The 25,043-nt window shown below is 36.8% G+C and overlaps 1 non-coding gene across 1 annotated transcript; it reads right to left on the bottom strand.

Annotated features, from left to right (window-relative positions):
- Positions 1-937: 937 nt before the first annotated feature.
- On the bottom strand, positions 938-1,010 carry Trnaa-agc (transfer RNA alanine (anticodon AGC)). Its single transcript has one exon. It is a non-coding gene; the product is annotated as a tRNA-Ala (tRNA).
- Between the last annotated feature and the right edge of the window lie 24,033 nt (positions 1,011-25,043).

Raw genomic sequence — 25,043 nt, 5'->3', positions numbered from 1 at the left:
ATTTCTTAATGTCAATACCGATTAAGTGTCAAATATGCCGATTGTCTTATATTTATTTTATGCTTCATCATTTCAATCAGAATTCAAATAAAGTCCACTCTTTAATTAATATTCTTTAAATCTCTTTTAATCTATAGGTTTTCCTCTCCATCTCTTTCTTTTTCTTCTCCTTGAAATTAAATTGCAAATGAAATTGCTTTATTTGTCCTGCAAAGTTTCCTAAGCATATACCAGCTTTATGAGTTCTCACTAAGCCTCAGAAATTTTTTCTGCAAAACTTTGAAAATAATAGTTCCTATCATAAAATTATTATGAAAATTAAAGAGATAATGCACATATATAATTTAGAGTAATATCAAAGACAGAATTAGTTCCTAACAAATGTAAATTTAAATGTAATCATACTATAGGTACTGAGGCTATTTGAAAGATAAACCTTAAAAATTACCTCTTTATTTATTAATTATTGACTAAGAATTGAAAACTTTTTTCTTGGGTCTATTACGAGACAGAAATATATGACCAGTTCAGTAATCACTGGATTACTTCGATTCATATTGTTTTTTTTTTTAAATTTATGTATTTATTTATTCTAATTAGGTACATATGACAGCAGAATGCATTTTGATTCATTGTACAGAATTGCTGAACAACTTTTCGTTTCTCTTGTTTTACACGATGTAGCGTCACACCATATGTGCAGTAATGCATGCACCTTTCTTTGGCCCGTTTTTATTTCTTTTTTTTTTTCAGGAAAATATCATTTTTGTTAACATTTTCAATAGTTTTAATATACTATTTTGCACTATATTTACTTGTGATTTCTTTAAAAATACCTTTAATCCTGTCATTAAATCCTTGTGTTTTTAAAATTTATTTAATTTTTTTTTGTAGTTGTAGATGAATAGAATGCCCTTTATTTTATTTGTTTATTTTAATGGGGTGCTGGGGATCGAACCCAGTTCCTCACGCATGCTAGGCAAGCGCTCTACCACTGAGCCACAACCCCAGCCCCTCCTTGTGGATTTAAAAAAAGAAAAATTTTATAAGTATTTTTCTTCTCTCTTTCCTCTCCCTGGTTCCCCTCTTCAATTGTACTGGTTTTCCTTCTCTTTATTTTTTTTGTTTGTTTTTAAATTGGTGTATCATACTTATACATGAGTGGAATTTACTGTGATAAGATCCCCCTTTTTTAAAATTTGAGTCTGGTTTATTTCACATAGCATGATGTCGTCCAGTTTCAAACCATTTACCAGAAAATGACATAGTTTTATTCTCCTTAATGACTGAATAAAACTCCATTGTGCATGTATATGTATGTGTGTGTGTGTATATATATATATGTACATATGTATGTATGGCACCATATTTTCTTTATCCAGTCATCCGTTGACGGGCATCTAGGTTAGTTCCATAACTTGGCTATTGTGAATTGGCTGCTATAAACATTGGTATACATGTATCACTGTAGTATGCTGATTTTAGTTCTTGGGATATATATATATATATATATATATATATATATATATATGATATATATGGTGCTTCCATTCCTACTCTTCTGAGGAATCTCCATACTGCCTTCCAAAGTGGTTGTACTGATTACAGTCTCACCAACAGTACATGAATGTATCTCTTCTCTTATATCCTTATCAGCATTTATTGTTATTTATATTCCTGATTGCCATATTAACTGGAGTGAGATGAAAAAGCGTAGTTTTGATTTGCATTTCCCTAATTGCTAATATTGTTCAACATCTTTTCATACATTTATAGGCATTTTTGTTTCTTCTTTTGAGAAATGTCTGTTTAAGTAATTTGCCCATTTATTGATTGGTGTGTATTATGTGTGCGTGTGTGTTGAGTTTTCTATGTATCCTGGATATTTACCTCCTATTGGAAGAGTAGCTGGCAAAGATTTTCTCTCATTCTGTAGGATGTCTCTTCGTGCCCTTGAACTTTAGGAGTTTTATTAAGGAAGTCAGTGTCTATGCCCATATGCTGAAGTGTTGACTCTATGTTTCCTTCTACCTATTGCGGTGTTTCTGGTCTGATTCCTAGATCTTTGATCCATTTAGATTTGACTTTTGTGCAGGGTGAGAGATAGGGGTCTAGTTTCATTCTTCTACATATGGACTATTCAATTTTTCTAACACCACTCATTAAAAAGTCTATCTTTTATTCAGTGTATGGTTTTGATACCTTTGTCAAGAATCAGATGACTGTATCTATGTAGAATTAAGTAAGAACATACAGAAAGTGAAAGAACATTTCACCAAGAGATAGAGATTCTGAAAAAGAATTAAACAAATCCTGGAAATGAATGACTCAATAAAGCAAATAAAATATTCAATCAAAAGCATCACCAATATACTAGACCACATGGAAGAAATATTTTGGCCTCAAAGACAAGGTATATAATCTTGAAAACACAGTCAGCAATTAAATCAGTCTATGATAATGTACACATCTACCCTACATTGAAGAAAAAATAAAAGAAACAAAATCCAAAACCATATGGATTTTCAGACTAAACATAAAAGAACATATGATTTTATCAGCATTTAAACTTCTGCATATAATAGACCATTACTAACCAATTTTATGAATTAATATAACATCCTCAACAAATTTGAGGGAAAAGTACAAGAAAGCTAAAATTAAAGTCAATATTATTAATACAATACAAAAATCCTTTAAAAATATTAGAACACAGCTCTCCAACATACAAAATTTTTTAGAGTAGATCATGAGCAAGTTGGGATTTTGCCACTAACACAAGATATTTTACAAATAAACATTAAGAATTGTCCAAGCTGGATGCAATGGCACATGTCTTTAATCCCAACAGTTTGGGAGACTGAAGCAGGAGGATTTCAAATTCAAGACCAGCCTCAGCAACTTTGTGAGGCTCTAAGAAACTTAGCAAGACCCTATCGTAAAAGAGAAAATGAAAAAGGGCTGGCGATATGGGACTCAGAAGTTAAGTGTCCCTGGGTTCAATCCCTTATTAAAAACAAACAAACAAAAAACACAACAAGAATCATCCACATAGACATATTAAGAGACAGAAATATATGACCAGTTCAGTAATCATGGGAAGGCCTTATTCATAATAAACATCATTAGTACTTTAACAATTTATTCCATATATAATGAAAATTATGGTGGATAGAGACTGTGAAATCCTGTTTCCCTTCGTCTTTTTTTTTCCACATTTTTATTGATATGTAATAGTTGTACATAGTGGTGGGATTTACTAATACATGTACATAATATAATGATATAATTTGACCAATATCATTCCCCAGTATTCACCCTTCTCTCTTCCTCTTTCCCCCGTTCCCTTTCCTCTACTCTACTGATCTTCCTTATATTTTTATGAAATCCCTCCTGCAACTTTCTTTTCCTATTTCCTTTCTAGCTTCCATATGTAAGAGAAAACACAAGACCCTTAACCTTCCAAGTTTGAATTATTTCACTTAACCTGTTCTCAAGTTCCATCTATTTTCCTGCAAATGACATAATTTTATTTTTCTTTATGATTGAATAAAACTCCATTGTGTGTGTATCTATATAACACATTTTCTTTATCCATTCATCTGTTGATGGACTCCTAGGCTCATTCCATAGTTTGGCTATTGTGAACTGTGCTCTTATAAACATGTCTATGCACGTATTACCGTAGTATGTTGACTTTAATTTTTAGGATAAATTTGAGGAGTAGTATAGCTGGGCTATATGGTGGTCCCATGTCTAAAGGAATCTCCATATTGATTTCCATAGTGGCTGTACTAATTTACAATCCACCAACAGTGTAAAAGTATTCCTTTTTCTCAACATCCTCTCCAGCATTTTTTATTGTTTGTATTCCTTATGGCTGCAATTCTGACTGGAGTGAGATGAAATCTCAGTGTAGTTTTGACTTGCATTGTGCTAACTGCTAATGATGACATTTTTCTATATTTCGTTGATTATTTATACTTCTTCTTTTGAGGAGTGTCTGTTTAGTTCCTTTATCTATTTATTAATCAGATTTTTTTTGTTTAAGTTTTTTGAGTTCCTTGTATATTCTGAATTTTAATCCTCTGTCAGAAGAGTAGCTAGAAAAGATTTTCTTTATTCTCTAGTTCTCTAGTTCTCTCTCCATATTTTTTCTATCTTTAATATTTTTATGTGGTGATAAGAATCAAACCTACCTCCTCACACATACTAGGCAAGCCTTCTACCACTGAGCCACAACCCCATCCCCTATCTTCATATTACTGTTTCCTTTACTGTGCTGAAGTTTTGTTAACTCTTGATATTATTTCTTGAACTTTAGAGGTCCTATTGATAAGTTGTTGCCTATGCTTATATGCTGGAGTGCTGATCCTACATGTTATTTTAGGAGTTTTATAGTTTGTGGTCTAATTCTGAGTTCTTTAATTCATTTTGAGTTGATTTTTGAACAGGGTGAGAGATGTTGCCATGGTCAACAGTACAGAACAAGGTCTCATTGTTCTACACATGAATATTCAGTTTTTCTAGTACCATTTGTTTAAAAGGCTGTCATTTCTTCAATGTGTTTTTGACACCTTTGTCAAGGATCAGATGACTGAATCTGTAAGGGTTTGTCTGCATTTTCTATTCTGGTCTATGTATCTGTTTTTATGCCATTACCACATGATTTCAGTTACTATACCTCTGTAGTATAATTTGAAAGCAGGTATTGTGATGCCTCCAGCATTGTTTTTTGTTGTTTTGTTTTGTTTTTGTTTGTTTGTTTATTGGCTTAGAATTGAGCTGGCTATTTTAAGTCTTTTATTCTTCCAAATGAACTTCAGAACTGTTTTTTTCTAGTTCTGTACAGAATATCATTGAAATTTTGACAGGGATTACATGAATCTATATATTGCTTTTGGTAACATTGGTCAGATTTTTCATCACTGTGACCAGAAAACCTGAAGAATAATTTAATAAAAATTTACTTGTTCTTTTTAGTTATGCATGACAGTAGAATGTATTTTGACATAGCATAATACAAACTGTAACTTCCCATTTTTGTAGTTGAACGTGACGTGGAGTTACATTAGTCATGTATTTCTACCATCTTTCCTATTCTCATCCCCCCTCCCTTTCCTTCATTCCTCTTCTAAAAAGAGAAATTTTAAAGAAGAAAAGTTTATTTTTGGAGCCATGGTTTTAGAAGTCTCAGTCCACAGATGGCTGACTCCATTGCTGTGGGATGGAGGGGAGGCAGAACATCATGGTGGAGGGTGTGACAGAGGAAAGCAACTGGGAACATGGCACCAGGAAGCAGAGAGAGAGAGAGAGAGAGAGAGAGAGAGAGAGAGAGAGAGAGAGAGAGAGAGAGACTGCAGACCAGGAACAAAATATAAACCCTAAAGGCACGCCCCCAATGACCTACCTCCTGCAGCCACATCCTATCATCATACAATACCACCTAGGTAATCCCTAACAGAGGATTAATGCACTTATTAGGTTAAAGTTGTCATAATCCCATTTTTTTTGCCTCTAAGCTTTCTTGCATTGTCTCACATATGAGCTTTTGGGGGACACCTAATATCTAAACCATAACAGTTAGTATGGTCATTTTAACAATATTAATTTTGCTTGTCCATGAATTCGGAAGGTCTTTCCATTGTCTTATGTCTTCTTCAATTTCTTTGTTTCATGTTCATTGTAGAGGTTTTTCACCTCTTTGGTTACATTTATTCCTAGGTACTTTAATTTTAAAGGCTATTATGAATTAAACAGTTTTTCTGATGTCTTTTTCAGCGGATTCCTTATTGGTATATAAGAAAACTATAGATTTTTATGTGTTGATTTTGTAACTTGCTACTTTGCTAAAATTATTTATTAGCTCTAATAGCCTTTTGGTGGAACTTTTTGGAAAGTATAGGATGATTATATATATATATATATATATATATATATATATATATATATATATATATTTGGATAGTGTTTACTTATTTTCTTTCTTTTTTTTTTTAATACACTCTGAATGTTCAAGGCTGGCCTCTTTGTTCTCCAGTTCTGAGAATCTGTCTTTGGCATGTTCTACTCTATTAGAGATACTTCAACTGAACAAGTTATTTGATTTATCATGTATTTATTATGTATTTCATTTCCAAGATTTCTGTTTGGTTCTCTTTCAATATCTCTATCTCCTTATTGAATTTCTCATTTATATCTTATACTGCCTTCTTTAATTCATTCAGTTATTTTTCTATGTAATCTTGGAATTCATTGATCATTTTTATACTCATGTTTTACTTCTTTGTGTGATAATTTGTCCACTTCAGTATCTTTGGAATCCATTGCTGATGAATTATGAACTTTAGGAGGTATCATTTTTACCTTGTTTTTTCACATTTCTTATACTACTGTGTTGGGTTTTATGCATGAGTCGGGACTTATTTCTCTTCCACTCTCATTGTGGGTCTATTTAGGGTGCCACCATCTCTTGCCAAAGAATCCTAGAATGATATAGAATGAGACCCCCTAGGAGGTGTGGTATCCTTGGATTGTTAATTCTTTTTAATTCTTTCTGTTTTTGATATAGCAGTGGAAGTTCATAAGTGGGACCTAAGGTCCCACCCCTATCCTTTCCTAGGGCCTGATCATTGGTTTGCATTTTGTCTCTTTTATTCTTTGTATTAAAGTATAATTGATGTTTTAGTGTTTTTTTAGTGTTTTAGTTAGTTTGTAATTGGAGCAAGGTGCACTGTCTTTTGACTGATTTAGTTCAGCAGCAGGGTTGCTATCCTGTGAACTTCTAGTGCCCCTGTAAGTACCCAGCACTTCATAGAAAAGGGGGAAACAAACAATAACAACTACCAATGCCAACATTATGTAACATTAAATTAAATACACATCCTACTATGACATCTATATCACAAACATTACCTCCAAAACAGAAATGGTAGAGTGAGCAATTGCCAACAGCAAAAAATAATAAACAACCATGAAATAGACTTAGCATTAAACATCAGTTGTCCACTATGTCATCCACAATATTAATAATTGCAATGGCATGAATGGTGGGGTCAGGGATTACATAAACCAAATAGTTCTAAAAGGAGGTAAAAATTGAATTCATTAAGAGAAATAAAAAATGTGATAGGAGGGTAGAAGAGAGTTTGGAATATTCAAAATGTGAACAAAGAGGATTCAGAAGAGATATAGTAAGTGATACACACACACAGTGAGAGGGCAAGATAAAGAAAAAAGGATTCTTAATGAAAAGTAAAAGAATCATTTCCACTTAGGTAGTCAAAATAGTCCATTAGAATGTATGGTCATTGTCTATGCACAGCAGTCTTTTTTTCATTTTTCTTGAGCTTTGTACTTCCTGAGAACCAGTATTCCCACTGCTTGGATCCCAAGTCAAAGAGCAACTGGAAATGCAGCCTTTGCAGACTTCCTGTAATCTGCCATTTTGAGTCTCCTTTTTACTCTTGCTAAATTATCCAGAGATATTGTGTTCATATTTCTCAAAGGATTATCAACTTACATGCATTTATCAATTCTCCCATCGGTTGTATTTAAGTGTCTGCAACACACAGCCTGTGCTGCTTATCAAAGTAAATAGAACAGAATGGCCTACCATTAGAGGCCTTAGGTGTGGCAGTTAGAACCCCTTTTACTTTTTTTGTTTGTTTGTTTTCGGTGGACACACATCTTTATTTTATTTTATTTATTTATTTATTTATTTTTGATTGCCATTTTTTTTTTAAATTTTCATTGAGGATTCTTCTTTGTCCCGTGGATTACTTAAAATTTTATTTTAAATCCCTTATTGTTTGAATTGTTATTTTAATTATTTTATTATTGATTTCTATTTGTATTCTAGTATGTTACAAGACGTACTTGGTATGATTTCAAATTTAAATTTTTTTTTAAACATCAGAAATTTATTAGTTGCTCAAAACATTACATTGATCTTGACATATCATATATCATATATTTGATTCAAATGGGGTATGAATTCTTATTCCCACATGTACAGATTGTGGTGCTGAGGATGGAACCCAACACCCCGCACATGCCATGCGAGCACACTACCACTTGAGCCACATCCCCAGCCCAAATCCCTTTATTCTTTCACCCTTCTTTATTAAGCTCTGTACTTACTTCTTTATGTTATTTAAAAGATAACTTTGGCTAATCTTCAGTAGGTATTTTCAACCTTTTCATTAAAAAAATTTAAACAAACATTTACATTTATTATTTCATAAGTTTAGGGCAGCACAACTATTTCTCAGAACAATTTGGTATTATGAACAGGATAAATAAATAAGGAATTGGACTACTAGAGTTACTTTGTCAGTGTGTGTGTGTGTGTGCTTGTGACTAACAAAAATTTTAAAGGAGGAAAAGTTTATTTGGGCCTCATGGTTTTAGAGATCTCATCCATAAGTGGCCAACTCTATTGCTCTGGGCCTGAGATGAGGCAGAACACAATGGAGGAAAAATGTGGTGGAAGAAAGTAGTTCAGGACATGACCACCAAGAAACAGAGAGAGCTCTCACTTACTAGGGACAAAATATACACCCCAAAGACATGCTCCCAATGATTACCTCCTCCAGCCACACCTTACCTGCCTACAGTTATCACCCAGTTAATCCCTATCAGCAGATTAGTGTACTGATTAAGTTTAGGCTTTCATAACACAATCATTCACCTCTGAACTTTCTTGCATAGTCTTACACCTGAGCTTTTGGGGGACAGCTAATAAATAAACAATAATTGTGTGTGTATGTGTGTGTGTATGTGTGTCTTCCCCTGCCTCTGGACATCTCAGCTTCAAAATCTGCTATTTTGGCTGCAAATGAACAATTTTATACTAGTGCCTGAATCATTTCAATGGAGAAGATAAAGCCTGTGTTATAAATGTTAGGGGTAGTGTACTAGGAATGTATCCAGAGCCAATGTGCTTGGGTAATGGCAGAAGCCTGCAAAGTAGGTTACAGCCAATTTATAGATGGAGCCTGTAATTGGTTTACTGTAATTGCCTAAGACATTGAAAACTCTCCATCTTTACTAAGACTCCTGACATATTCCTGAATCAAGTACATGTCCAACAATCCTATTTATAACACTGGAATCTGTGCTGGGCCAAGTTTTATAGACAGTGAAAAATGTATTTCAGATGCTCTTTCTGCCAAGTAGCATTTAGAATAATTTCTTCACCTACATTTAATTTTTTCCTCCTGGAAGTTGGCAGAAGAGCAAACATCCAATGGCTGATTATGGGATTTCTATCTAATTGAGTCCATCATACAACTAGATTTCAAATTGATGTACAGAGCAGTTATTTCACATGTGTTTGTTTTTCTAATTCCTCCGGTTGATCAGTAAAATTATTTTGATGGTTTTTAACTGCATGGTTAATGCTCTCTATTGGGGAGTATATGAATGATTTTTTGGAAAACCTACTTATTCCTATTTTTGCCTTTTTACTTTTAATTTTTGGTTCTCAATTTAAATATATAGGGGGGGGGAAGCATGCCAGCCCTATCATTGAACATGATTTCATCCTAATTTCCTAGCCTGTCAAGCATGAAGTGGCTGCCTATTTTACTTTTAAAATTCTCACCTAAACTGCAAAGTTTCAGATAGCACCAATTAAACTTAATCTCTAGGAAAGTAGAATATTGTGGGTAAGTAGGTGACATTCAAAATGTCTCTTCCTTTGGTTTACTGAAGATGTATGGTAAACTTTATTGTGCTTATCTTTTCTTTTTAATTTCTAGCTACCTAATTTTTGAGAAAAGAAATTAAGAAAAAATAAATATGTAGTATGAGGAAGTAGAAATGGGGTAAAAGGGGGGGGGGCATGCTTGAATCTCAGGAGTAAAAGCTTCTCCTTGCAACTTGTGCCCCAAACATTTTACAAGCATTTTTTTTGGGGGAAGCCCATTTTCATTCATAGCCAGAATTAAAAGGAAGAATATAACACACACACACACACACACACAATTGGGTGTCTATAGATAAATAGATGCAATATGTACACAATTTCCTAAACATTTGTTTTTTAAATCCAGAGTTAGCACTTTAGGGAGGGATTAACTTTATGCAAATTGGAAAGTTGGCACCATTTCTGATTTCAACTTGACCTATGCTCTGTTTTTCAAACACTGCACCAGAAATTGTGAATTGAGATTAATGTAACCCCATACCCAGTTTCCATAGACTTTTAGAGCTTCAAAGATCTTGATATTTACTGTTCAATACAATAACCACATGTGACTATTTAAGTTCATTAAAAGTAGCTAAAATTAAAATTTGTTTCCTTTTATACCACTCATACTTCAAGTGCTCATAAGCCATGTGTGGCTAGTGGCCTTCATGCTAGACAGTGCAGGTATAGATCGTTTTCACCATCTCAGAAAGTTTGGTTGGGTATTATTTGTTGCATAGTAGGCACTCAACAATGCTTTTTGTTGTCATTCTCTTTATATCTCATTTCCCTAGGGCATGGCTCACAGAGGATAATGATTCTTCTGAATTAATTTCAGTTAACCATTTAGGCATGTTTCCCGTCCTTCAAGGTAATGTGTTCATTTTCAATGACAGCATCTGGACTTCATGCATCTACTTTTTTTTTTTTTTTTGGTAGTTTCAGGCTAGGATGAGGAGAAACTTACTCAATAGGAAGCTAATGGAGGAGGTCTGGGGAGATGTGGGACTTCATAGATGCACTTCGGATTAAAGTCTTAGTGGGTATCTCTAATTTCACAGACAATTTAGCAAAGATCACTCACTCTACAACTATGAAGTAAATATTATTTATTTATTTTTCTATTATGGATCTGTCATTCTGGTAAGCCTCTCTCCCTCAGTAAAAGAGTGAGGAAAGTAACTCACTTAATTCTTGGTACTTTTAAATTTTGCCTGAACCAATAATTTTAAGCATCCTTTTAGATAATTTTCGACTTTTGCCCTTTGGGATAATTACTAAAACATTCATATTTTCTCTTTATATTCTCTTAAAAAGTGCATAAGTAGAATATGGACAGCATTGTGGTATATCTGCAGACATGGGATGGAATATGTAAACATAGGTGGCAGAGAGGGTAGCAGCTGTAACTGGGTTTGTCTGACTTATCCCCATCCTGGCCCCTCATACAGATGTCTGAGGCCAGTGGACTCACAGGTATTCCTGCTCATCTCTGTTAATACCCCAAAATCGGTTCCAGTAGATGTGATGTTACCCCAGCTATTGAGGTCTACCATGAGTCTCTTCCACATCACTCTACTGGCTTCCAACCTAGGTGACTCATTTTACATCTAGGTCTTCCAGGTTTGAATCTTGGTATCTTAAAGAAAGTCAAAACAGATTATTCTGCCACAAACTGTTTTTTTTTCAACTTTTACAATAGTTTATGTGAAAATCATATCCATGAATAATAACATGTTTAATGTTTTTTTCTTTCCAAACCTTGTACTTCTTTCCTATTCTTTTCCCAATTTTAAAAGGCTTTGCTATTTCATCATTAAAAATAATGTTTGCTATAGGTTTTTGTTAGAGTCCTTTTATCAAATTAAAGAAATATCTTTCTATTTGAGCTAGTTAATTTTTTTAAGCATATGGTCTTTCTTGCACACAAGGGAGGTTGTCAGTTCCTTTAGCATCACCTACTTTATTCTGCTTGTTTCTTTTATGACTTGGTGTCAAATTAGAAGAATGAAGAAACCGTTTTGTGAGAGGTCACATTTATCTGTTTAACGTTTGCAAAAATATCATTTTTATTACAGTAGTAAATGCTAGTGGCTTTTTCATCTTGAAGATATGAGAAACACCTTTCCTTAATCCAGTCCCATAACTGGATTTCCACTGGAACTGTATGTGCCAAGGAAGGTTGTGCATTTGATGTAGGTGGTGTTTGTTCTCCTGGTATAATTATATGTCCAACAGCTGAGAAAATGGAAATAGCACTTGGGAAATGTGGGAGGGTCTGGGTTCTTTCTACCAATTGGTGATCATTGTTGGTGCCCTGGAGAAATGTTTTTACCCTCAAATTCTTTCAAATGCCAATTCTTAGAGTGATTTTTGTTAATAGGGCACTATTTTAAGTCTTTGAAACTTAAAATACAAAACAAAAATAGAAGAAAAAGATAGCTGGAAGTAACATTTCTAAATTATAATGTACATTTCTCATTCTATAATATACATTTTTAAATTAGAATAGCAGTAGAAAGACCATGCATTTGAGTAATCTTAAGTGCCCATACTAACTGCAGCACACTTGTACTCTATAAAATGTTCCTTTAATTGTTTGTTACCCGGAAGTTTTAATATCACTCATTTTATTTCCCCTCCTATTGGAACATTCAAATAGGAGCTGAAGAGCTGATCTGTGCCATTTTGGAACAGTACAAAAGCCTACGGTAAGTATTATACTTTCAGCTATTTTCTAAATGTTTTAGTTTGGGAGCAAATGTGTCTCAATATTTATAGGTAAAGATGTGCTAAGAGACTGCGTTACTTAACCTTGTGTCAGAGTCAAACTTCAAATCCACAACTCATTAATCATTCAGTGTAATTCAGTTTGAGCAGCCTTCAGATTCCTGCTTATTCAGAGATTGTTTGAATATTACTGATGGCTACAAATTATAAGCAAATTTGATTCTTGCTGATTAATCTGCAGAGGCACACAAGTAAAATAATAAATGTTTATAGCTGGAAGAGATACAATCATTTCCCCCAAGTCTTTTATTTTCTAGATGGGGCTGTTGATCTCCAACTAGTTAAATGAGAGGTCAGGAAGGGACAGAGCCAAGACCAAAACCCAGATTCCTGGATACTCATTCAGTCTTCATTCACTTACCCCATCTCTCATTCTGTGTTCTAACTTCATTTGTTCTTTCATTAATCATTCATTCCAGTGATCTGTGTGTTGAATCCTGAACCTAAAGGAGTCCAGATCCTAGTATGCATTATTGGTAAACTGAATGTGAATTTGCAAAACAGTTCTAAAGCCTTGCACAGGGACACTCTGACTGACTCAATGCAGACAGACAAAATGACAGATAGTCTTCTATTAAAGTATGAGTATAAAATACTGAGCTGTTCCTCTAGAGATTCAGCCTAAAGTCTGTTGCTTGGTGTCTGATACCTTTTGAGGCCCTGGTAATAGACTCAGTCATTCTGCTCAATCATGAGGCCAATAGGCCAAGTCCTTCCTGAATGTCTCCTTCCCTGAAGGGCAGCATGGCCCAGTGCCAGCTGCTCTCTGTTCCTACAAGGGTGATTCCCTGGCTTGGGGCAAAGTGCTTCAAAGCCTCTTTTGGTCTGTCAAACAACACAGGCTGGAGTGGGGTGGCTGCCAGGTCCACCACAGGGTAGCTTGTTTTGCTTGGCTTGTGGTCAAGCGACAGTGAAACAGCAGGTTAGAAGTGAGTGACGGGTTACCCTGACTTGGTAAACTGAATGTGAATTTGCAAAACAGTTCTAAAGCCTTGCAGTTGTCTGCAGACAGGGAAAGATCTGATCTGGAGTGTCCTGGGGGAAGCTGCCTGGTTCTCAGTTGGGAATCAGTTTTGCAAGCCAATTTTTGACCCTGAGCATGGATGCTATATTGATTCCTATCTAGAATTGATCTAAGGGGATGGTTTTAAACAGGCTTTTGATTCCTTTCTTGTACCATTGAAAGATCACTTAATTATTGTTCAACTGTAAAGTCACAGGCTGGCCTTGTCTTCTGCAGGCTAAAATGGACTGTAATTTGAGATGGCTGAATAGGTCAGCTTGATATGATTATTAATTTTATTGCTGATAACAGCAGCAAGAACATTAAGGAAACATGAGGCAGTGACAAGTGAAGGCTGCCAGGAAAGAGGCTCCATCTGGTAATGCCCAGACCCACAGCTCTGTATCTTCAGTTGCTGCAGACCAGGTGGGCTCTCAGCTGCCTTGCTTTTGCTGCATCTGTTAAGAAAACCTGGTCTAGTGGTAATAAGCTGCCCTTCCTCTCCTGTGCTCCTGTATGACCCAAATTTATATTCAGGCAAATAAAAAATTTCCCTCCTAGAAAATATGTGATTGGCTGATGCTCCCACATGGCTGAGGTAGGGTGATTAAAATGGAAAATTGGGTTTTAAACATGTTAAAAATTACCATTAAACCTTTTTTTTTTTTTGCTAATCATAAGACCTAGAGAGGTGTGTATCTTACTTTTTAGAGGATATTACATGGAAGGAGAGTCATGTCATACCCTGTTCTAATACCCAAGTTCTGCAATCCCATGATCTGGGTTCAAATTCCAGTGGTGACTTTCAGGTGTGGATTTCTAAAGTCTATTGTCAAAATTCCTTAGAAGAATAGTTGATTCCAGGTGCAGAGCATGGAAAGATGCTCCTAGAATGTGTTATTGTGTCAGAAAGCAAGAAAAGGCTCCTAGAATCATGACAAAATAGCCAAAGGATGGAGCTCCCATTGGTCAAATTTAGGAAATATTTGAGCATTAAAAGTGGTGATAGTGAATTAAAATACATTGATTTTTAAAAAAATAAATCAAGTACATAGTGGTATCTCAAAGAGGTAAAAGGCATCACTTTATTTATGTATTTATTTATTTACCTTCAGGGATTTAAAAAAAATTTAAGTTGTAATTGGACACAATACCTTTATTTAATTTATTTTTTTATATGTGGTGCTGAGGATGTGGAACTCGAGTCTCCTACATGCTAGGCGAGCGCTCTACTGTTGAGCCACAACCCCAGCCCCAGAATTTTATTTTTATATAAAGAATGTTAGGGAATCAATGTAGGTGAAATAATTATAAAAATCTCTATTTGTAGCCCCTAATATAATAAATTATTCAGACAGGATCATAAATGGATACTGAAACCACTGGATAAAATATTGCTGGAGAACAGAATGCAGTATTTCAAAACATCACTCTTCAGATGACTTTAAAATTACAAAGAGGAAAATGTACCTAGGCAATGGAAATATCTACTGGACACTACTTGAACCAAGGGTTAAAAATTAGCAGTTCTAGTATTTTGGGGTCAAATGAAATATGCAACATCATCTGTGTAAAATTCTTTTCAAAATGATGAACCAACCAACCAAATCCAAAATGTAGAGAATTTCAAACAACTCATCAAGACTCTTCAAAACATGCCAATATCATAAAAGATTAGGGGGGAAAATCAGAAGCAGCTGGGGAGACTGTTCTAGATTAAAGGAGACTAAAATTGAAGAAATATAACAACTAAATACAATGCATGATTCTGGATTAGAATATTATTTGGGAGAAGGGGCTGGGGATATAGCTCAGTTGGTAGCATGCTTGCCTTGCATGTACAAGGCCCTGGGTTCAATCCCCAGCACCACAAAAACAAAAACAACATATAATATGGTTTGGGAGAAAAATAGCTATCTGGAATACTTTTGAACACATTAGGGATTATAAGACATATTGTTGTATTCGTGATAATTTACTTGGATTGATAATGATGTTGTACTTATGTAGGATAGTGTCTTAAAAGACATATGAAGATGTACATGGGGTGAAATGTTAGCATTGTTGGATCTTAGGTGAAGGCTATAATCATTGTATTTTTCTTTCAACTTTTCTTTAGGTTTGAAATTTTTCAAAATAAAAAGTTGAAGGAAAAAAATTTCAACTTTGGGCAAGCTTGTTGACCTCATGAGGATTTTTCTCTCTCTATGTGGTAGATGGGTAATGATCGTAGAAACCTCGTAGGTTTACTTTACTAATTAATATCTCATATGCAAAGAACATACAGTAAGTGTTCAATAAGTACTGGCTATGTAATAGTTCTACTCTCCCTCTCTGGATTATGAGAGCAGTGTGAGTTGAAGTGGACCAAATATTTTTCATCCCCATGCCCCTAGTGTTTGGTATGTAGTGGGGTTCAATAAGTGTTTCTTGGTTCAAAAAATAAAATAAAGCTAGGAATAAAATCACATTAAATCTTTAGTTTTACATGGAGGGTACCACGGTAACTTTTGAAGGAATTGCTCTAATTACCTGTTTGGTGTATGGTTTATCCCACCAGATTGCTATGCCATTGCAATAGAAGCAGAGTCATGTAGTACCATCCAAATAGTCCATTGTGCATGTGTATATTGAAGGCAGAGGTTCTCAACTTTGGCATCATAAGAATCCTTTGTGGTCAGGGGTGTGTGTATGAAAACACAGTTTTCTGGGCCTTGCCCCCAGAATTTCTGATTCAAAAATTCAGAGCTCTGGAATGAGCTCTGATTATTTGTATTACTAGCACCTTCTCTGGTGATGTTATGCTCATGTTGAGGGTGCAGGCAGAGGCTTTGCTTTGAGAGTTTCTGTTGGTGAGAAGTTCAGAGGAGCCCAGGAAACATAAAACAGATTCTGTAACTCCCTAGGCAGACTCTTCACTGAAGAGACCCTTCAGCTGCTCAAGTAGTAGTTTTGGAAAGAAACTCAAGAGGTTAAAGGAGCTGGTTCCTATCATCTACCAACATTCACCTCAGGGAGAATCATCTTTCATCAACATTTCAACAATAACATTGCATGGAAAAAGCATGATTTTTAAACATCTACAAAATGATTCCATGTGATACACTTCCATCATACAAATGTATATACACGTATTCATAAATACACAAAATGTAATGTCTTTCTAGTTTAAGTCTATAAAGCAAAACAATAAAGGGTGGGCAGAGGAGAGAGTGATTGACAGACTACTATTACTGTCTTCTTTAGTTGGGATTTCCAAAGAAACAAGAGAATAACCATGATAATAAATTTCTTACATTAATATCCAAGTCCAGAGAAATCGTGTCCAGAGAAGTTAGTAAAATGATGTGACCTAGAAAGTAGCAAAACTGGAAGAGAATGCCAGGTGTTTGGGTCTACAACTAGGTCATACTGTCTCACTGCCATTCTTGGAGTGGGATGGCTTTATTTTTTTCCTCCTTGATTTTTCTTCCAGGCCTCCGTCAGCTCAAGGAATGGCAATGCTGCCCTACTTCTTTTTCTCCAACCTTCAGAACTTTGAGCAAAGTCCATACTTAAAACTTATCACATCCAGAAATTCAATTCTTGCTAAAAAATATCGTGATGAGGGCAATGAGATTTTGATTCATAATACAAAGGAATAAACCTTTTGAATTATATTTACTATTTTCCAAAAGAAGGGAAATCAGTTTTGCAGCCTTCCAAGACAGTTCTAACTTTAACCCCTGCTTTCTTGCTGTCTGTAACAGTGACCTTTCTTCTTAAGGTTGATCACCAGAGAGTAATATAACAGAGGAACAAAGAGGACTGTCCTAATAAAGCACACCGTCTGGAGAACCCCCTTGTGCCTGTTGCTCCTGGTTCTCCTGAAAGGGAAATGTTCTTGGCATCTCTTAGAAGGATCAATCATGTGTTCGAGTCTGGATAGACACCCTGTGTTCTTCTCTATGAGTTCTACTTTTTGTTTTCCGATTGCCTAGTACTTTCTAAGCAAATCTATAAAAATCAGAAAAGAGTGAATAAGAAATTGAATGACCATTTGATATTAAAGCATCCTCCCACCTGACAATTCTAATGAGAGGACATACTGCTACTGAAGTAGCTTGTCTACATATCCCTCCATTGAAGTCGGACTCTTTCTTGAGAGCCTAGATAAAGGCCTATCTTTTCTGAGAAGTCTTCCCAGATTTCTTTAGGTGACAATAAGTATTCCCTTTTCTACAGTCCAGAGCTTTATTGTTACAACCACTGTCATGGCAACTATTGGAATCATTTCTATTCGTCTTCCCAAGTGAAAGGAATAAGGATGCGCTCTTGGAGTGGTGTGGGGAGGGTCCCTTCTGTTCTACCTCTGTAGCTCCCCAGCACCTAGCCTGCAGTAGGCATTTCCTGGAACACAGAATTAAAGACAAATGTGGTGGGAATTGGTGTATGGAAGTTTAGTATATATTTGTTCACGTTTCCTGAGTTGACCCTTTGTGTGTGTGTAGCTGTTTGTATGATTGTGTTTAGTTCCTGCTCTGGTTATGTGTTTTTTTCACAACCTAGGGAGAAATGCAGAGGAAATCCCAAATACAATCTCACTTTCTGTGTGAAGGCTAAAGGGTGGACCAAAGCTCATCTCCTTTGTCTTAGCACCATTTTTGAGATAATGAAGGAAATTTAGGTAATTCATAGGGAATTCTGATTATTGATGTGTGGCTTGTTCTACCTTCCACAGCTGTGTGTGTGTTGTTCCCTTTGTGAGCTCCTTGAAAAAGACTTTCTCTGTGATCACTATGCTTCATATGGCAAGTACTTAGTCAGTGAGTAATGTTGATAATAATGATAATGTTGGGATAGTATCAACAAACATGGGAGCGCTATTTGTAAAGATATGTATATGTATGGAATGAATACCTGAATGAACACAAGAATATATACCCTCAGATGAAAACATGAACATCATCCTACTCTAAATTAGTCTTCCACTGATGGGGAATCTGACATTTGAAGAGTTAAAACCTTGCCACTGGTCCCAAGGCTAACTAGTAGTGAAGCTGGGTTCAAACCAGAGTATTTTGCCTCATCATTCACAGCACTTGTATTCAACCGTGTGGGAAATTTTAGGCCTTTGGAAGGAAATGAAGTTCTTTTAAAATATATTAGTTATACAAATTTCCTACACAGTCAAGGAACTATGGAGCTTGCTTTATAGCCATCTTCTCCTTTCCCTTTCCCTTCTAAAATATCACCACCAGCAGAAGCAAAAACATCAAAATCCTTTCTTTAAGCTTATTACCAAAAAACTTTGGAGAATTTATCAATACATTTCCCTAAGTAGGATATTCTGAACTTAATTTAATTTTTCTTCAAGAATTTAGTATCTCACAGTGCCTTGGGCTCATGTCAGCAGGTCCCCTTACAACAGTGTAAAGAATAGATTTAGAAAATTGAACTAAGGATTATCTCACCTCAAAGCACAACATAAGGATTAAAATCAATCATGGGCCCCCGCTGTTTTATCACTATTAGTTGTTTCTAGTGTTAAGAACATCATGGGTTCAGAGGGTAAGAATGTGGAAGAAGAGGAATTATTTAAGTCAAGATTCTAATTAAGTAATTAGAATTCCTAGTTTAAATTTTGCAATTTTTCTATAATTTATGGGTTTCAGAGTGCTATGGCTTGAACAAGCATTTCCCAAAGGCCTGTGTGTCCCAAGCCCATGGTGCTATTGGGAGGCATTGGAACCTTTCAGAGAGGGAGCCTAGAGGGAGATTCTCTAGACATTGGGCGTGTGTTCTTGAAGGGTAAATTGGGACACCATCCTTTTTTTTTTTCTTTCTCTTTCATGTACTAGCCACAAAGTAAATGGTTTTGCCACTCCCTCCTGCAATGATGTGCTGCCTCAGCACAAATCCAAAATTAATGGGGCTAATGAGCCTTGGCAGAAAACCTTCAAAACCAAAATAAACCTTTCTACTTTTTAAATTTATCATCTCAGGTATTTTGTTATAGCAGTGGAAAGCAGACTGATGCACAGAATAATTCCACGTATAGATACATGTGAATTAACATAAACATATGAGAATTTGGTAGCATAAAGAACAAAGATTTTGGAGTCAGACAGCTCTGGCTTAAAAGTCCAGCTTTGAATCTTACTGTCTGTGAAATAGAGGGCTGGCAATTTAATGTCTCTGAATCTTATTTTATTTCTATATGATGGAGATAAGTATATCATAATTGTTATGCAGATTAAGTAAAATGCTTAGCTCATACCAGGAATTCCATTAATTTTGGTTTCCATAAGTTCCCACCCCTAGTTTTCTCAGCAAAACATAAGGAAGATTTATCAGGTACAGTCATTGGTTTTATATAGACTGATGACCCAACTAGAGGGCTAATCAGGTTAATATTGCTTGACAGTTTTCTTCAGATTAGGAAGACTTTTAGATACTAGCAAAATTAAGGCAAAACGTTAAAGGAGTATATTCATCGGTTCCATTAAAGTTATGATTCCTGACTACACACGATGAATCTTATAGAATGGGAAATAACCAAATTGATTTTACTTAATTTTTAAAGAGAACTTAAAAAAAATTTTAAAGATGATTTGAAGAAGTGCCCCTGGGGTCTTGTATGGACTGCCAGCAAAAATGTCAAAGCAACTGATGAAATGAAAGGTGTTGCATATTTTTAGAATCAGGCACTCCATCCCACCTTGCTGACTCTCCCTGAGTTGCTTCTCTCTGGGAAGATGTTAAGGGGGCAGCATTCCAGCCTGGGGGAGAAGGAGAGCTCTCTACAGCCTGCTCCATCCTGGATCAGCCACGTGGAATTCCTCTGTGGGGCAGAGAGGAGTCCAGTTTCTATGACGATCACTGCCGCTCTGCCAAGACTGCCACTCGGGGTGCCCACAATGCTAATTGCTATGCGGACATCCGTTCATTAGACTTTGACCTAGAATTACCATCGTCTTTCACAAGGTAGGCAATGAATCATTGTTTTTGGCCCTTGCTCAGTCTCTTTCAACCTGGGTTTGATTTGTATCAGAAGTACAATCTGTGCAAGTCATTACCTATCTTAGTCCGGAAGGTTCCTGAAGGGTGATTCTTACAACAGGCTAAATATTTTATTGGAAAACTGAAGTTAATAGTCTAAGAGCTTAGAGAGAACCCACTGTAATGCAGTGTTCCATTCAGTGGCTCTGTTATCTTGTACAAAGTTTGGACTCCTCTAAGCAGTTATTGCATCTATAAAATGGGGTAATAAAATTTCCATCCTCATGGGATTACTGTGAGATGTGAGCAGGGATGAGTTGAAAAGAATCTCTGATGCCCATCTTGTCATCTGGAATGAGGGGATATGACTAAATGGACCACTACATAGGTGACTGGCACTCCAATTCCACTTGCAGGTAGCTAGCTGTAATCTGGACCGCATGGCTCTCCCTGTTAAGGTGGCATCCTCAGTAACTCAGTGTATTTCCTTTCATCCTTTACTGTCTTTAAGTTTGACAATATTGAAAAGCTATAAATAAACCTATGACAAAGAGCAGCAAAGTGAGCTTTATTTCTTCTCTTAGTAACCAATAAAACAGATTCATTTTGTCTTCTTGTGTAACCCGCATTTTATATTCCAGTCTCACTCTTCAAATTCTAGAGAGAAAAGTAGAGTGAGATGGAATACACTAGAAGGAGGTAAACTCAGGTGTGTCCTACCTAAAGAAGCCAAAGCAATGTCTGAGAATAAAACACTCAATTGAGCGCCTAATACGTGCCGGATACTGTGGACCTAAAGACAGTAATATAAAAAACGGGATCTTCATGACGATGAAACATGTCCTTCTAACTTTATCAGGATCACCTGACAGTTGCAAAGAAGAGGGACAGATTTGAATCTCAGCCCCTCCACTTACCAGCCCTGTGATATTAACCTCTCTGAGCCTCATGTTACAGTCTGCAAGGTTGGACAATGGCTGTAAACTACTAGGCACGGGGTCTGGGGCTCTTAGTAAACAATGGCACTTATTATCTGGGCTCCAAAGTTGCCCAGTTGTACTGGGTTTCATGTGTGAAGTCACTGGAAATGAGTACTAAAGTTGCTACAAGGAACATTTTCAAGTGAGGTGGGAATTCAGCAACACTAAATTCACAAGGAGCTTTTCCAAAGGTGCAGCGTAATAAGGAGAACAATTTCCAAGTGGGATTTTGTTGGTGTAAAAACAATTGGATGTGAGCATATAAAAACACCTTTGGAAGGGTCTGTATTTTAGAACATGTAGTGCAAGTACACAAATGAGGTTTGATTCCCCCTGGGGTTATACTTTGACTGAATGCAATATAGTGGATCCTACTGTGTCCATCATTTCCTTACTGCTGTGAGAGCCACCACTACCTTGACCGTGACTCACTGGAAGCAGTGATATAGTGGAGTGTTTTGCCGTTTAGCATTGTTATGTTACAACTTTTCAGTTTTTTTCTGTGAACATGGATCTTAGTTTCTCTAACTATAAGCATTTTCTCTTGCCATAATCCTTCAAGTACTTAAATATTACATGTACATTTCTTTTCTCTAGCAATATTAAAAAATAGTTACTAATCCTTCTTCACCCATGTCTTTTGCTGGTGTGCTCTGCCTCTTACACGGGGACCAGAGCACAGTTCTTGTCAGCACAGGGAACAGGCAGCAAAGTCTCAACACGTCCTGGTGTGGGAGGGGATTCTGAGAGAGTGAGTTGGCTGCCACATCTGGGGGAGGCCTGGGTGATGAAAGATGGCAGCTGTGCTGAGGAGAGAGGAGCCAGTTTCCGGGAGGCAAGGGCAGGCTCCTCTCTTATTCCCTCCACCTCTTTCCAAATACCATTTGTGTGAATCAGCTGCCACTTGGCCTCAAGGGACTTTATTGCCAGATGCTCCCCTTCCCCCTTCTTGAAGCAAAAGCTAAACCCCTCCTGACTCCTCCACCTGAGGGAGGGTCTTCCAGGGCCACTTGATGGTGGCAAGGAGTGCACAGCCCAGCAGCAGGCGTTAGACTTTTTTTTTTTTTAATGTATGCAGAATGTATAGGACTTTGATAGTAATAATGAAGGGATTGGAGCTGCTCCTGGTTATATCTTTGAACATCTTTGTTGGCATTTTCTCTAACTTTGTTGAGAACTCACTGTGCATGAGACTCTCTGCTGGATGCATGACATGCACCATCTAATTTATCTTCACAACAACCCTATGAAATGGCTATTGTGCTTTTCTGGACTTCACAGCTGTGGACAAGGAGGCTGGATTTAAATGCTAGATCCACTGTGCCATCTTACAAATGGTCTAGAATGTGAGGTGCTGGAAGATTCTGTTCTTTGCAGGCCTGCATATGAAGTCTGCAGTCTGAAGGGTCTGGAGATTATAGTCCACTCCCAACCATTGGATGGCACCAGAAGTAGTACAGAAAAGCTCTCAAGGCTCCTGGATTTTCCTGAGAGCATTCATTCTCTCTGGGAAAACTGCCAGTGGGGACACCATGTGAGAAATGATGGGAAGGCTCCAGCAGTGGCTGAGCAAGTAGCCCTCAGATTCTGCCACATGGCTGCAGCAAATACTTCTGTGCCTTCCTGAGATTGCTGAGGCTCATTGCTACAGGGTGTTCTGCCTCATCCACCAGATATTGCCCTGAATAATTCTTAAATGCACCCCACCTTTTTATTCTACCTCTACCTGAATCATAGTGGTGACTCAGATCACTCATGGGGCTACTCTGCCTGGCCCATAATACTTCTCATAACCTGAATTAGTAGCCTAAAGAGCCTCATTAGCCTGTGTTTAGAGATTTTCCATTCCATATCCGATCTCATCATTCTTTTCCTCTTCCTCTCATGCCATTTTAAAACAATTTAGAAATACGGGCGAGCTTGTTATAAAGCTAAAAACTCAGTTTTCCTGTATAACCTCCCTTGTCTGTCTTTCTCTGTGGTTGACTTCATGATTGTTAAACTTGATTTGCAAAATTAATGAGATGCATGAACTTCAATGTAACATTTAGGATTCTTTCATTGTCGGCCACAGAAACTGAGCCTGGTTGATTTAACAATGAAAAGGAGACAGAGGAGCCAGGCATGTGTTGCATGGCTGTAATTCCAGCGGCTCAGGAGGCTGAGGCAGCTGAAGCAGGAGGATCTCGAGTTCAAAGTGAGCCTCAGCAAAAGCAAGGCGCTAAGCAACTCAGGGAGACCCTGTCTCTAAATAAAATACAAAATAGGGCTGGGGATGTGGCTCAGTGGTCGAGTGCCCCTGAGTTCAATCCTTGTACCAAAAGAAAAAAAAGAAGATGAAGGGAAGGAGAGGGAGAGAAAGAATGAGGGAGGATGGTGGAATCAATTACACCAATTTCTGTTCTGTAACTATACACAATATTTAATTTTCGGGAAAGAGATAGGCTTAGCTTATGTTATGTGCCCTTAGTAGGACATGTTTGCTGACCCTTCTACCAAACTGTTTGCTGTTAGGATGGGACATGCCTTAAAGGAGTCATTAGAAGAAGCTCAAGTGAATGCTGCACAGGGTACAACAAAGGAAAGTGGAGGTGCCTGATCACCTTCTCAAGCATCTCTAGATATTATTATGAAGGTTTCTTTTAGGTTTAGTTTCTTCGTGGCTTAGAGTTCAACTTGCATAGGAAAGAAAGAAAAAGAAAGAAAGAAAGAAAGAAAGAAAGAAAGAAAGAAAGAAAGAAAGAAAGAAAGAAAGAAAGAAAGAAAAGAAAAAGAAAGAAAGAAAGAAATTTGCTCTAAAAACAAAAGTTGCTAATAAATGGCCAGAAATGTGAGTATTTGAAGATTGATGGAGAACTGCACAGTGGCATCTGTGTTCTGCTATGAGCACAACAGAATAGGGACTTGCAAGAACCTGTGCACTCTGGGTCTGGGTACAGAGGTGTTTTGTATCCTGTTAGTTTAGACAGCGTCAAGATGTTCAGACCCACAGACTTAAGGCTGAGCCTCTGTGTCTCTCCTTAGTGCCCACGCACATTCTCACTGTTGCATTAGTCATTTTGCCTGGGGGCAACTATGGCCCTATGCTAAGAAACTACTAGGTGACTGCCCTTCCCAAAGTCTCTCCAACTTATCACGAGATTCCCTATGTTATGTTCTCAAGTCAGTTATGAAAGGTATCTTGAGCAGTGTGGTTTGTTCAGCTTTCTTCCTCCATGAAACCAGGTATAGCAGGGTCTTGCATGTGTCTGTTTGAGGTTGCAGTGGAATCTGTTTTTTAAAAATTAATTAATTTATTTGTTCTAATTTGTTATACTTGACAGCAGAATGCATTTCGATTCATAGTACACAAATGGAGCACAGTTTTTCATTTCTCTGGTTTTATACAAAGTAGAGTCACACCATTCATGTCTTCATACATGTACTTAAGGTAATAATGTCCGTCTCATTCCACCATCTTTCCTACCCCCATACTCCTCCTTTCCCCTCCCTCCTCTTTGCCCTATCCAAAGTTCGTCCATTCCTCCCATATTCTCCCCCCACCCCTATTATGGATCAGTAACCACGTATCAGAGGAAACATTCCGCCTTTGGTT

Source organism: Urocitellus parryii, chromosome 11 (assembly GCF_045843805.1).
Source record: "Urocitellus parryii isolate mUroPar1 chromosome 11, mUroPar1.hap1, whole genome shotgun sequence".
NCBI lineage: Eukaryota > Metazoa > Chordata > Mammalia > Rodentia > Sciuridae > Urocitellus > Urocitellus parryii.
This window is presented reverse-complemented; position numbering and strand designations above follow the sequence as displayed.